We start from the raw sequence: 13,359 nt of genomic DNA, 5'->3' as shown, positions 1-13,359 counted from the left end.
CTTTCCCAGTAAAATCTCTTGCTTTGTCAGCACATGAGTCTCTTTGGACAATTGACTTCCTAGTGTTAGACAAGAGCCCGGTTTTGGGCCCTGGGAGGGGTCCTCCTTCCTGCAACACTAGGGTCTTCCTGCTGCTGCTAAGTCACTTCAGTCATGTCTGACTCTGTGTGATCCCATAGACGGCAGCCCACGAGGCTCCCCGTCCCTGGGATTCTCCAGGCAAGAACACTGGAGTGGGTTGCCATTTCCTTCTCCAATGCATGAAAGTGAAAAGTGAAAGTGAAGTCCCTCAGTCGTGTCCGACTCTTAGCGACCCCATGGACTACAGCCCACCAGGCTCCTCTGTCCATTGGATTTTCCAGGCAAGAGTACTGGAGTGGGGTGCCATTGCCTTCTCTGAGGGTCTTCCTACCTCTACTAAAATGCTTATGTGTATGCCTTACCTCTCTCAGTTCAGTTCAGTCACTCAGTTGTATCTGACTCTTTGTGAGCCCATGAATGGCAGCACGCCAGACCTCCCTGCCCATCAACAACTCCTAGAGCCCACCCAAACCCATGTCCATTGAGTCAGTGATGCCATCCAACCATCTCATCCTCTGTCATCCTCCTCTCCTCCTGCCCTCAGTCTTTCCCAGTATCAGGGTCTTTTCAAATGACTCAGCTCTTCACATCAGGTGGCCAAAGTATTGGAGTTTCAGCTTCACAATCAGTCCTTCCAATGAACACCCAGGACTGATCTCCTTTAGAATGGACTGGTTGGATCTCCTTGCAGTCTAAGGGACTCTCAAGGGTCTTCTCCAACACCACAGTTCAAAAGCATCAATTCTTTGGCTCTCAGCTTTCTTTGTAGTCCCACTCTCACATCCATACATGACCACTGGAAAAACCATAGCCTTGACTAGACGGACCTTTGTTGACAAAGTAATGTCTCTGCTTTTTAATATGCTGTCTAGGTTGGTCATAACTTTCCTTTTAAGGAGTAAGCATCTTTTAATTTCATGGCTGAGAAGGAAATGGCAATCCACTCCAGTACTATTGCCTGGAAAATCCCATGGACAGAGGAGCCTGGTAGGCTATAGTCTATGGGGTCGCAAAGAATCGGACACGACTGAGTGACTTCACTTTCACTTTCAGTCACCATCTGCAATGATTTTGAAGCCCAGAAAAATAAAGTCAGCTACTCTTTCCACTGTTTCCCCATCTATTTGCCATGAAGTGATGGGACTGGATGCCATGATCTTAGTTTTCTGAATGTTGAGCTTTAAGCCAACTTTTTCACTCTTGTCTTTCACTTTCATTAAGAGGCTCTTTAGTTCTTCTTCACTTTCTGCCATAAGGGTGGTGTCATCTGCGTATCTGAGATTATTGATATTTCTTCCGGCAATGTTGCTTCCAGCTTGTGCTTCATCCAGCCCAGCGTTTCTCATGATGTACTCTGCATATAAGTCAAATACGCAGGGTGACAATATACAGCCTTGATGTACTCCTTTTCCTATTTGGAACCAGTCTGTCATTCCATGTCCAGTTCTAACTGTTGCTTCCTGACCTGCATATACGTTTCTCAAGAGGCAGGTCAGATGGTCTGGTGTTCCCATCTCTTTCAGAATTTTCCACAGTTTCTTGTGATCCACACAGTCAAAGGCTTTGGCATAGTCAATAAAGCAGAAATAGATGTGTTTCTGGAACACTCTTGCTTTTTCGATGATCCAGTGTATGTTGGCAATTTGATCTCTGGTTCTTCTGCCTTTTGTAAAACCAGCTTGAACATCTGGAAGTTCACGGTTCATGTATTGCTGAAGCCTGGCTTGGAGAATTTTAAGCATTACTTTACTAGCGTGTGAGATGAGTGCAATTGTGTGGTAGTTTGAGCATTGTTTGGCATTGTCTTTCTTTGGGATTGGAATGAAAACTGACCTTTTTGAGTCCTGTGGCCACTGCTGGGTTTTCCAAATTTGCTGGCATATTGAGTGCAGCACTTTCACAGCATCATCTTTCAGGATTTGGAATAGCTCAACTGGAATTCCATCACCTCCACTAGCTTTGTTCGTAGTGATGCTTTGTAAGGCCCACTTGACTTTACATTCCAGGATGTCTGGCTCTAGGTGAGTGATCACGCTCTCTAGAAGCAATTTAACTTTCTTTTAAACATTTGCATCGTAACTAAATATTTAAGAAGCAAAGACCGTGACATCTATCATTTATCCTCAAATGGTTTATTAATAATAATAACTAAAACAGCAATAATAATAGGATAAGTTATAGAGGAATTCCCTGTTTTATTATTGCAATTTTTCTACAGAAAACTTAAAAGTTTCATATTTATATTACATTAACATTTACAAGAAAACTTAGAAGTTTTACATTTTTTAAAGACAAAAGGTAAAGATACATTGTGTTAGACAACACATGTGTACACACAGCCTTATGTGGGCCACCTTTCCTTGGGATCTTATTTAGATATTGCTCAGCAACAGTTCCAACTTGCTATTTGAAGCCCTCCCTCTTGAAGGTCACTTCACCCAGTGACTCTAAGGGAAAGAATTCAACTCTCTCTCCTATCTCTTTCCACTTGGGAGAATATTTCAAGCACCATTACTACTTATGCTGAGTTTATCTAAATTTTTTTGCATGATTTTTCTAACAATATGGATGCCAGGGCTCAGACCTAAGTCATATTTAGATTTGGATAGAGTTGAAGTTCACCCCACTCCAGTACTCTTGCCTGGAAAATCCCATGGACGGAGGAGCCTTGTGGGCTGCAGTCCATGGGGTCGCTAAGAGTCGGACATGACTGAGCGACTTCACTTTCGCTTTTCACTTTCATGCATTGGAAAAGGAAATGGCAACCCACTCTAGTGTTCTTGCCTGGAGAATCCCAGGGACGGGGGAGCCTGGTGGGCTGCCGTCTATGGGGTCGCACAGAGTCGGGTCGGACACGACTGAAGCGACTTAGCAGCAGCAGCAGCAGAGTTGAAGTTAACTTCATTGTTCTATTATCATGGAAAAGCCTCCAGAAGGTAACCAATATGAATACTGGACCCATGTGGTCCAATTGCTGCAAGGAGTTATACTCAAAGACGTATGTTCAGAACAGCTTAAATAATTTTAAAATATTTCCATTTTTATCTTATGTCCCTTTTGGAATATAGAATGGAATCCAGTTTATACCAACAATACTTGTTTATATCCTATTTTATCTTTCAGTTTTCTTACACCTCCCACCCTAATATCTCTGGAGCTGCTCATTTGCAAAAATGCCTTCAAATACTCTTTTCCCTCTCTTTCTGCTGAATATCTTTCCTTTCTTTATTATGTAGATTAGTTTAGCTTCTTCTCTTTACATACTTCCTCTTCTTGGCCCACCTTTGAGACATTGTCTTCCTCAGTTCACTATCTATTTCTGTATCACAAAAGCTCCAGAACTCACCAGGTACTGAATTGGTCTCCTGGTGGGGGCTGCTAAACTGGAAAGACTACATCTCTTTACTTCCTTGAAGGAGAGAAGAGAAGAGATTGAGAACCTTGATGCTTTATTAATTAACTTTTTGCCCTTTCACCTAGGCAATAGGAGAAAAATGCATCCAGGGACCAACCCCTAGGACAATCCATATAATTCCTCCTGGCATCTCTTTCCCCCTTGGGGCTGCTTTTAATAGACCAAACTTGCAGTAAAAATTTTTCCATATCACTCTTTAAAAGATTATTAGGTTTGAAAAGCAGAAAAATATAAAGAAGAAATAAAAGACCTAAAATTCACTGGCCAGATAAACGTCTGACAGTATTTTTTAAATTAGTGTATAATTGCTTTACAACGTGTTAGTTTCTGTTGTAGAACAAAGTGAATCAGCTACATGTATACATACAACCCACTCCCCATCCCCACCTTTTAGGCCATCACAGAGCACTGAGCTGAGCTCCCTGTGCTATTCAGTAGCTTCCCATTAGCTATCTATTTTACATATGGTAGTGCATATATGTCAATGTTACTCTCTCAATTCAACACAGTGTTGAAAAGCAGAGGCATATTCTGCTGACAAAAGTCTGTATAGTCAAGGCTATGATCTTCCCATTGGTCATGTACGGTTGTGAGAGCTGGACTGTAAAGAAGGCAGAGCACCAAAGAATTGATGCCTTTAAACTGTGGTGCTGAAGAAGACTCCTTAGAGTCCCTTGGACAGCAAGGAGATCAAACCAGTCAATCTTAAGGGAAATCAACCCTGAATATTCGTTGGAAGTGTTAGGGGAAGCACACTGATTGAAACTGCCCACCCTGGCCAGGCACCATAGTAACCATTTGCATGAGTTGTTCTACGACAGGAGGTCCTGGTAAGGAACGTGGAACTAATAAGCCTTCACCAACCGGAAGAGTTCAGGAAAGGTCAAAATGAGACACCACATGTCCGACCACCTCCCAGAATCCTTCTCTCTTGCATTCATCTTGGCTGAACAAGGCGTGCACCACCAGGAAGGATTCTTGAGTCAGAATGATTGGCAAAAGACAACTCAGAAACTAACCCCATCACCATAAAACCTGAGACTTTGAGCCATGTAGCAGACCTGTTCTCCTGGGTTCCCTTACCCTGCTGCTCTCCACCCACATGCTCTTTCCCAATAAAATCTCTTGCATTGTCAGCACATGTGTCTCCTTGGACAATTCATTTCCGAGTGTTAGACAAGAGCCCAGTTTCGGGCCCTGGGAGGGGTCCTCCTTCCTGCAACAGAAGGACTAATACTGAAGCTGAAACTGCAGTATCCTGGTTGTCTGATGTTAACAGCCAGCTCATTGGAAAAGTCCCCAATACTAGGAAAGATTGAGGGCAGAAGAAGAGGGCATCAGAGGATGAGATGGCTAGATGGCATCAGCGATGCTATGGACATGAATTTGGGCAAACTTTGGGAGATGGTGAGGGACAGGGAGGCCTGGTGTGCTGCAATCCATGGGGTCTCAAAGAGTCAGACATGATTGGGTGACTGAACATCAACAATAGGATCTATGCCCAGTAGTGGGATTGCTGGGTCATATGGTAATTTTATTTTTAGTTTTTCTAAGGAACCTCCATACTCTTCTCCATAGTGGTTGTATCAACTTACATTCCTACCAACAGTGTAAGAGGGTTCCCTTTTCTCCACACCCTCTCCAGCGTTTTACTGCTTGTAGTTTTCTTGATGATGGCCATTCTGACTGGTGAGAGGTGATACCTCACTGTAGTTTTGATTAAATTTATCTAATAATGAGTGATATTGAACATCTTTTCATGTGTTTGTTGACCATCTGTATGTGTTCTTTGGAGAAATATCTGTTCAGGTCTTCTGCCCATTTTTTGATTGGGTTGTTTGTGTTTTTTGATACTGAGCTGCATTAGCTGCTTATATATTGTGAAGATTAATCTTTTGTCAGTTGCTTCATTTGCAAACATTTTCCCCATTCTGAGGGTTGTCTTTTCATCTTGTTTATGGTTTCCTTTGGTGTGGAAAAGCTTTTAAGTCTAATTAGGTCCCATTTGTTTATTCTTGTTTTTACTTTCATTACTCTGGGAAGTGGGTCAGAAAAAAAAAGAAAAGGATCTTGCTGCAGTTTATGTCAAAGAGTGTTCTGCCTATGTTTTCCTCTAAGAGTTTTATAGTGTCTGGTTTTACACTTAGGTCTTTAATTCATTTTGAGCTTAATTTTGTGCATGGTATTGTTAGGGGAAGCACACTAACTGAAGCCACCCAGGCCAGGCACCATAATAACCATTTGCATGAGTTGTTTTATGACAGGAGGTCCTGGTAAGAAACACGGAACTAATAAGCCACCACCAACCAGAAGTTCAGGAAAGGTCAAAAGGAGACACCACATGTCCGACCACCTCCCAGAATCCTTCTCTCTGGCATTCATCTTGGCTGATCAAGGCGTGCACCACGAGGAAGGACTCTTAGTCAGAATGATTGGCTAAAGACAACTCAGAAACTAACCCTATCACCATAAAACCTGAGACTTTGAGCCATGTGGCAGAACTGTTCTCCTGGGTTCCCTTACCCTACTGCTCTCCACCTACATACCCTTTCCCAATAAAATCTCTTGCTTTGTCAGCACACGTGTCTCCTTGGACAATTCATTTCCGAGTGTTAGACAAGAGCCCAGTTTTGGGCCCTGGAAGGGGTCCCCATTTCTGCAACAGTATTAGGAAGTGTTCTACTTTCATTATTTTACATGTAGCGTTCCAGTTTTCCCAGCACCACTTAGTGAAGATACTTTTTCCTATTGTCCTTTTTTGGTCTTTTCACCCCATTGTCTGTTTTTTCCCCATTCTTGCCTCCTTTGTCAAAGATTAGGTGTCCATAGGTGCTTTCTATCCTGTTCCATTGATCTATATTTGTTTTTCCAATGATAGCATTTTTAATAATACAACGAATACATACATATGGCCAGAAAATTCACACATAATATAAGGATATAAAGAAAGAAATGTTTCCCTTCATCATCATGCTCCCCAGTTTCCTCCTCAACGGTAAAGGAACTAATAATAGTTTCTTGTTTATTCTTCCAGAAACATGTTTGTGCATATGTTAGCATGTGTGTACTCCATAATATCATCTCAAAAACTCTGGACAATAATGCAGCCTGAAAATAATTTTCCTAAATCAAGATGATAGGATAAAACTAGTAACAATGTTTAACTCTATTTGAGATTTGTGCTCTGGAATCACAGACACAATTTAGAAATCCCCTCACCATTTTGTATTCTGAGAAATGGCTAACCACAAAGGGCCAACTTTTCCTCATATATTCTCCTCCATTTTTCTTCACAAGTTAAATAAAATTTGCTATTCACATTTCCTCCATAGCTCCCTTGTTTATCTGCCTCCATAAATTTAGGCCCTCTTCCATTTCTTTGAAACATTCTTCCACAGAAATGAACATTCTCCGTATTGCAATAGCATAAATAAAAGCATCTCCTTAATTGTCTAGTGCATTTTGCCTTTCATGTTGTTAAAGAAAAATTGTTCTGACACTTTACTAAGGAATAGTAATGATGATTTTTTCAAGGGACTACTGCAGTGGGGTTTGCACCAGGAGGGAGAGATCGGGCTTAAGTCTGAATAAAGCAAGGACAAGTAGAGATTTATAGCCAAGGAGCAAGGTAGGGGTCAGTGGGTAGAAAATTACTGAGAGGAAACATCAGAAGTGAGGGGGGATTCTGACTTGATAGGATTCTTGCTGAAGGCAGGCCAGGGTGGCCAGATGCCAAGGGTGAGGGATGAAGAATTTAATCTGATATCGAGGGTGATCAGATATTGAATGTGGAAATCCTTGCTAATCCATTTTAGCAGGATTTTTGCTAAAAATGAGTAATGCAAAGATGGACACAAAAGTCTATCTTTGAAAAGTTCAAAGCCTAGTTGTGAAGAGTGCTCAGAAGAGCCTGACTAAAGTTTGGTCAGAGAGTCTTGGTCACTATCAACAGAGAAATTCTGCTTTCTTTCTATAAGCAAAAAATATACACTAATCCCAACATTAGTCAAAACCTATGCATAACTTTTATTCTTTTCTCTTTCCCATTTCCAAATTTAAATTGTGAGAAGTGAGGTGTCAAAGAATCCTTTTTGTTCTTGACCAGGATGTCCAAATTCCTAAAGATGAATTCTTAAAGCCTTTAACATTATCATTTATCCATAGTAGTTCCCCAGAAATGGTTACTGATCAGCAAGTCCAATATCTCTCAGCAAACAGTAATAAAAATCACCATTATTTTTTATAGGTATTTTGTTGAAATTTACCCTCTTCCCTTTTTTTTAAAGTGTTATGCCTAAACCTCCAGAGCCAGTCTTCAATGTTGCCTGTTCCATCACTTTTTCTCACCTTATTGGCAATGTCAATGAAAGGTTATGTAGGGCAAGACCACATGGCTTGGAGCCTAATCCAAGTTCCAATACTGCCTTTGATGGCAATACAAATGAAGAGGGTTAAATTATCAGGCAATGTTAGTTGCCAAGTTTAATGGCAGGGGAATGTCAATAAGACTCTCATGATAATAACATTCTGAGTGGTCTTATTACTGTGATCTTGCCTGCAAACTGCCCATTCTTGGCACAATTACCACAGTGATTCACTTAATGACTAAATGTAATTTTGTTTGTATCCTGATCATGTAATGCCTCCCACCTCACTGAATAAAAGCCAAAGTTTTTCATCACAGCTGACAAGGCTGTATATAACCTGACTCTGTCACTCCAATTCTTTGCTATCATTCTCCCAACATTTGAACAACCTCATCCTCATTACAAGCACACCAGTCTTCTTGCTATTTTTCAAATATATCTCAGAGACTTATTATTCCTCCTACCTGAATATTTTCCCCTAGATAATCACACAGCATATTCCTGCACATACTTTAAGTGATTTCTCAAAGATCATTTCTTCAAAGAGGCCTCTTTTTAGGGCCTTAAAAAAAGATAAATGCATATATATATGTACATATATATACATATATAGATGGAAGATTAACATTATATTGTCTTGTTCAAAAACATCTAAGCTTATCATTAAATTCATTAGGAGCTACCTGTGTTCCCTGGATCTCAGATCTCATCTATACCATGCCAATTTTCATATGAAATTTTAATTTCAATAATAAGAATGGGACAACATATATTAATTATGACATCCAGTTATTCTATTTACAAAGGTTAGGTATTACTAAGCAAAGAGTTTCATTGTGCAGATGATCACTGTGGGACACTGAGCAAATGACTCTAGAATTTGTCTATCAATGAAATAGAATAAATAAAGTACAGGTTCAGAATTATATTGATGTTTTGATGTTTCTATTGATATACTGATGTTTATAATTGTTGTTTTCAGATTAATCAGGATTGTGCATTTTACTTCAGAATATTTAAAATTTAAAGCACTGGTTTAAATTACCTATAACTAAGTAAAATAGAGACTTTCAGCTTTCTGATCACTATACAAACAGCAAGTGCCCTGTGTTCCCTGGGTCTCAGTTTGCAGCTCTGAGAAATAAAGGGCTAGATGCCACCACACCTATGCTTCCTCTCTTATTCCAAAGTCTGACAGGGGTGGGGCACAGCATGGGGGCCAGAGGGGAGGTGTGGCCCCCCACAGGACTGAAGACCCACAGGGATCATTGTTTTTCACGGGCACAGGCCCCACACCAGGGTCAGTGGCAAAGACAGACCATATGGACAGAGTCTGTGGGAGTGGGCCCCAGGGACCTGAGGGCCCTTCCTCTTGTTTCCAGAACACATACAGCTTCTCAATACCTCAGTACTTATGAAACAGCCTGGAAACCAGAAGACTTGGAAGTCAAACAGGTAAAATAAGGTGTTTTCTTATTTTTTTTCCTGAAAGTTTCACTTAAACATCTCCGTGTGTCCCTGGGCTCAGTAAGTAAAGAATCCACAGGACACTTTCCCATACTTTTCCCCTCTTTTTTCCTGTGTCACTTCTCCCCCACCAACCCCCCCACCCCCCCACCTCCCCCCCACACACACTCCCACATACATAGGAGAAGAGCAGCAGGGATGGAGAAAAGGGGCAGCCTTGTTTCCTACCCATCATGTCAATTGTCAAGGTCGATGGAAGCTAAACCACAAACACAGGTTTGAAGAAGGAAATATCTCGGCCCTCTGAAAGGGGTAAGGGGTAGGGAACTGGGAAGGAAACTTTTTTCAGAACAGTTGAACTATTGCCGTTCTTGGAGGCCTTGCAACCCACACTTGGTGTCACAAAAGCCAGCAAGGGGAAGGGCACCCTGCTAATATGCAACTTCTGCTCAGAAGAGTCACTGAAGGCTCAACAGTGAGCTTGGGGGTCCCAGGCCACTACTTTGAGAACCCCTGGTCTGATGAAGGGGAGCCTCACCTCTTCTCCAAGCCCCAGAAGTTGCGCGGTTATCACTGACATGACAAAATGTTCCAGAGGGTCATCTGCAGCCTTGACCATGTCTGCCTGGCCTGAAGAGAGGAGACCAAGCCTCCCCAAGGCTACCTTCCCAATCAACCAGAATTGACTGTTCCAGAAATGGGCACAGGCAGCCGGGAAAGGACTGCAGCACAGGATGGTCCCTGAGCCCCTGAGGTGGACTGGAGCACCTGCCCACCTGGCTAGGCTGCAAGCTCTGAGAGGGCAGGACCACATCCCACTTGTTCACTGTTCAGTTCCCAGTCACTCGGGTCACTATTTGTTGAATAAAAGAAGTAGCTAGGATACTCAGTGGCTCCTGGTGGGTAGTCAAGTTAGAGTCCCAGCTCAGGCACTTGGGAGAGTGAGGTGCTTATGACCTCTTTATGACTTATGTGGTGTGCACGCATGCATGTGTGCATGTGAGTGTGTCCTGTATTTGCCCAAGAGAACCCAGGAGCTTCCTGAGGGTGGGTGTCATAAACTGGTTTTAGTTCATGCCACAACTCTGCTCCTTAGGGGGCTGGCTCTCCACTTCACCATCAGCCACCCTGCCCAAGAAAGATCCCTCCTGAGGAGGTCCCCAGCTCTTTCCGACCCCAAGCTCCTCCCTGTCCCTGCTCTGTGTGGCCTTGGACAAGTCCCTGTTTCCTTATCTGGAAAGTGAGGATGTTGGGCTACATTAAGGGCAAGGAGCCACTTGGTGCCACAATTGCTCATCTCCATGATGTCTGAACACTGCTGCTTCCTGAATACCTCAGGGATTGGGAGCAGGGCCTTGAGGGTTCTAAAGCCCACTCTCCTACCATTGAGACCGAGTTGTGAAGGAAATGGCTGTCACTGCCCAGGTACTTCTGGGTCAATCAAGAAGCTTAGCTCGATCCAGACCTCGGCCAGACAAATGAGGTTCAGAGACAGTAGGACACAGGCAGGAAGACCCTCTTGACTGTAAACATAATTAAAACCAGCAATCACTTACTGAGGAATGTTGTGGGTCTCCCTTTCCTGGAGATCACAGAAACATGGAAGCTAATGGGCCCCTGGAGATGGACGGGTACAGCCCCCTCATTGTATAGATGAGGAAGCTCAGACCTCCAGGGAGGAAGTAGCCCGCCCAGGGTCATGGAGCAGCGTAGAGAAAGAGCAGAGACCCAGACCTGTGACCAGGGCTCTCTGGCAAGAGCCAGTTTCATGACTCCAGACTGAGAGGCTTCCTGCAACTGCAGGGCAGCCCAGGCGAATCTCTGGAGTGTATTCTCTGCACACATGAAGACTTCCTGAGGTCTCGAGGGTAAATGACCTATGGGAGGGAGGAGTGAGGCCAGAGGCGTCTGTCTTCTTGATGCCCAAGTCCAGGCTGCTCCCTAGACAATCCCTTTCCTTCTCTGCAGGCAAGAGAGACTCCCTATCACTGTGGAGTATATCTGATGGCTGCTCCAGCCTGGGATCCGGGATGTCCCCTCAAAGCCTCGCCTGTACATCCAGCCCACTCACCCTCCAGAAGGCCCTTCAACTCAGGCAGGCAGTCAGTCAGTCAGCTGCCCTGTGGGGAGCACCTTCCAAATGACTGTGGGTGAGGCTCAGCTGGGGCAGGTCACATATATCCAGAACCAACATCCCTGTACTTGGCGTGCTTCTGGGTGAGGGAGAAACTGAGGTCCCTGCACCCAAGGGCAGACACCTGGGAACAGAGAGAAATGGGCCAGGGTGGTCAGAGGAGGTGGGAATGTGTCAGTCTTTGACACATTCTGGGTAGGACCTGGACTAGGAGGTGGGCGCAGTGTGGAGGCCTTCCCTACCTCTGGAGGCAGGACGGGTGGAGTGGCAGGGCGTGGTTGTTAGGAGTTTAGGCTCCTGATGTGAGTTACCAGCCTGGCCTGGTGCCTCAGTAGCTGGGTGACCTTGAGCTCTTCATTTCATCACTTTGAATCTCAAGATTTGGGAATTAATAATGCCTCGCATAATTCAAGGCAGAGCTCAAAGGAGGCCTCCTGGGAAGAGCCCGGAGTTAGTGGTTTGCAGGGTAATTTTGCTTCCTTGTGATTTCAGCATACTGTTCAGACACACTTGGGGCTCAGAGTTGGTATAAAGATTATTTTAGCTGAAGACATTTGAGATTCAATAGACAACAGGGTAAAAAGCATTTTTTGTAGCTTTCTTTATCTGACTAAAAGCAGCAAATTCTAGGAAATGAAGCTGCCAAAAATTCCTTCTCGTGATCCACTTCTGGAAGGTAGAGTACGTTCAGTTGAGTTCAGTCGTTCAGTCGTGTCCGACTCTTTGCGACCCCATGAATTGCAGCACGCCAGGCCTCCCTGTCCATCACCAACTCCCAGAGTTCACTCAAACTCATGTCCATCGAGTCGGTGATGCCATCCAGCCATCTCATCCTCTGTCGTCCCCTTCTCCTCCTGCCCCCAATCCCTCCCAGCATCAGAGTCTTTTTCAATGAGTCAGCTCTTCGCATGAGATGGCCAACGTACTGGAGTTTCAGCTTTAGCATCATTCCTTCCAAAGAAATCCCAGGGCTGATCTCCTTCAGAATGGACTGGTGGGATCTCCTGGCAGTCCAAGGGACTCTCAATAGTCTTCTCCAACACCACAGTTCAAAAGCATCATTTCTTCGGCACTCAGCTTTCTTCACAATCCAATTCTCACATCCATACATGACCACTGGAAAAATCATTGCCTTGACTAGACGAACCTTTGTTGGCAAAGTAATGTCTCTGCTTTTGAATATGATATCTAGGTTGGTCCTAACTTTCCTTCCAAGGAGTAAGTGTCTTTTAATTTCATGGCTGCAATCACCATCTGCAGTGATTTTGGAGCCCCCAAAAATAAAGTCTGACACTGTTTCCACTGTTTCCCCATCATTTCTCATGAAGTGATGGGACGAGGTGCCATGATCTTGTTTTCTGAATGTTGAGCTTTAAGCCAACTTTTTCACTCTCCTCTTTCACTTTCATCAAGAGGCTTTTTAGTTCCTCTTCACTTTCTGCCATAAGGGTCATGCCATCTGCATATCTGAGATTATTGATATTTCTCCCAGCAATCTTGATTCCAGCTTGTGCTTCTTCCAGCCCAGCGTTTCTCATGATGTACTCTGCATATAAGTTAAAGAAGCAGGGTGACAATATACAGCCTTGATGTACTCCTTTTCCTATTTGGAACCAGTCTGTTTTTCCATGTCCAGTTCTAACTGTTGCTTCCTGACCTGCATGTAGGTTTCTCAAGAGGCAGGTCAGGTGGTCTGGTGTTCCCATCTCTTTCAGAATTTTCCACAGTTTATTGTGATTCACACAGTCAAAGGCTTTGGCATAGTCAATAGAGCAGAAAGATATGTTTTTCTGGAACTCTCTTGCTTTTTCCATGATCCACCAGATGTTGGCAATTTGATCTCTGGTTCCTCTGCCTTTTCTAAAACCAGCTTGAACATCTGGAAGTTCATGGTT

The 13,359-nt window shown here is 43.6% G+C and overlaps 1 pseudogene; it reads right to left on the bottom strand.

The window, feature by feature from the left end:
• Window positions 1-13,359, bottom strand: part of LOC133242607 (neurabin-2-like) — a 141,761-nt pseudogene that overhangs the window by 22,205 nt on the left and 106,197 nt on the right.

This window comes from Bos javanicus, chromosome X, assembly GCF_032452875.1.
Source record: "Bos javanicus breed banteng chromosome X, ARS-OSU_banteng_1.0, whole genome shotgun sequence".
Taxonomy (NCBI): Eukaryota; Metazoa; Chordata; class Mammalia; order Artiodactyla; family Bovidae; genus Bos; species Bos javanicus.
Note: the sequence above shows the minus strand (reverse complement) of the source record. Positions and strands in the feature narration are given on the sequence as shown.